This window comes from Gekko japonicus, unplaced genomic scaffold, assembly GCF_001447785.1.
Source record: "Gekko japonicus isolate JY-2015 unplaced genomic scaffold, Gekko_japonicus_V1.1 scaffold195, whole genome shotgun sequence".
In the NCBI taxonomy this organism is placed as follows: Eukaryota; Metazoa; Chordata; class Lepidosauria; order Squamata; family Gekkonidae; genus Gekko; species Gekko japonicus.
In genome coordinates, this window is record NW_015163099.1 from 979450 (window position 1) to 981375 (window position 1926).

General features: G+C 46.7%; 1 non-coding gene across 1 annotated transcript; it reads left to right on the forward strand.

Annotated features, from left to right (window-relative positions):
* The first annotated feature begins 316 nt into the window (after nt 1-316).
* TRNAA-AGC lies at nt 317-388 on the forward strand. The gene has a single exon. It is a non-coding gene; the product is annotated as a tRNA-Ala (tRNA).
* Nucleotides 389-1926: the final 1538 nt, after the last annotated feature.

The window sequence follows — 1926 nt, forward strand, 5'->3', positions numbered from 1 at the left end:
TCATGCAACTAGCCAGCAAACAATCAAGGAAGGCAGAACCTTCCCTGTGTGAATCCTTCATGTCTCCCTAACTCTCTGAAGAGCTTTCAGGGCTGCCTTCTTCAGTAGTCACCACCAACTCCCAGAGAGATGTCCTTTTCACCAGTTTGATACCAGGAGGACCACCAAGCAGGGCTGTTGGTATAATGGGTTGGGCAAGGCTTGCAGGCAGGAATCAGTTTAACAGCATAAAAGTATTATTCTAATATAAACATGTCTTAAAGTTATACAGGTTAAGTGCACATTTTAAGAAAGAAAATGAAAGCAGGGAAGGGAAGGGACTGTGGCTTAGTGGTACAGCATCTGCTTAGCATGCAGAAGGTCCCAGGTTCGATCCCTGGCATATCCAGCTAAAAAAAAAAAAAGGTGATAGATGATGTAAAAGACCTCCATCTGAGATGCTGGAAAACCACTGCCAGTCTGAGTAGACAATACTGGCCTTGATGGACCCATGATCTGATTCAGCATATTGTAGATTCATGTGTTCATTTCAAACCTAACTTGGAAAACTGTGGCCCCTGCCACACGGGCAGGAAACTGCAGAGGAGAAGTGTGGCTGTTTGCCCCGGGGCAAACTAACATGCAGTAAAGCGATCAGACCTACTGTGGAGGTTCTGTGGAGGTACTGTGGAGGTTCCATGGCAAGGGAGAGGTGCCGATCACAACACACGCCTGCGCGCAATGAAGAAGCGCGCGGCGCGGCGAACTGGTTTTCTTTTTTTGTGTACACTACGAATGCGCATGCTCCGTTGGGTGCGTGTGCGCATCCACGGAGACGTGGGGAAAAAAAAACCTTTTCCGCAAGGGGACATGGGCGGGCGCCGGATACCACCGGAAACGCGATCAGACGCCCGCCCTTGCCCCGCAGTTTCTGGAAACTAGTACCTCCAAGGTACTAGTTTTTTGCTGCGCTTTTTCGGCAGGAAGCCTCAGTTGTGCCACGGAAGCGCTACGCTTCCCAGATGTGCTGGTGAGATCGCGACCGGAAACTCCGCTTGTCTTCCGTATCTCTTGCGTGGCTAATGTTGCGTGTGACCGCAGCCTGTGTTTACCTGATGCTTGCTTTCTTTATCTGTCACCAGGGCTGGCACAAAAGGGTGTATGACACCCATCTATCAAAACTCATATGCACAGAGAGCTCCTTTTCAGTTCCCCCTCCCTGGAGTGCAGCAATGGCCCTGAGCTGATCTGGGCTCTGGGATACTGCTTGCAGGAGCCTGCCAGAATGTAGTGGTGACTGTGGTGGTGTCACATCAGTGGAATGTATTATTTTCTCTGCAGGATGCAAAAATGTACTCAGCCAAGATCACAGAAATTTTCCCAACTTAGCTGTGTCCTTCTCTAATGGTTCATTTACATAAAAGTCATCCCTTCCAAGATGAAACAGCTTGTCCTGCTCTCCTCAATTTAGAATAGGCAGATAACTTTCTTAATTACACATTTACACTCCCCTTCCTTCAAGAAGCATAGGATAATGCCTCCATTTCCCCTCACTATTTCTCTCTGTGAAAAGCTAGGCTTAGAGGAATTATGAGCCTACAATCACTTACAGTGCAATCCTAAACAGTCTTAGAAATACAATGATCACATGTGAGCTGATTACCAGGTCTTTCTGGTTTGGCAGTGAATGATTTGAACCCTATTGAACAGGTTTGCATCAGGTTTGCCAAGGATTGTCCATGTGGGAACAATCATGTCATGGGCTTTTTCTGTGGTAGATTCATTTCTCTGTAATGCCCTACTAGAATTGGTATGAAGTGTGCCTTCACTTACCATATTTAGGAATGTAGGTGAGATGGTTTTATTTAGAGGTTATTTGGTGGAGGGTAAACGGTTCTGGCTGTGGTTTTTAACTTGCACACTTTTAAACTTTGTTGATGGACTATG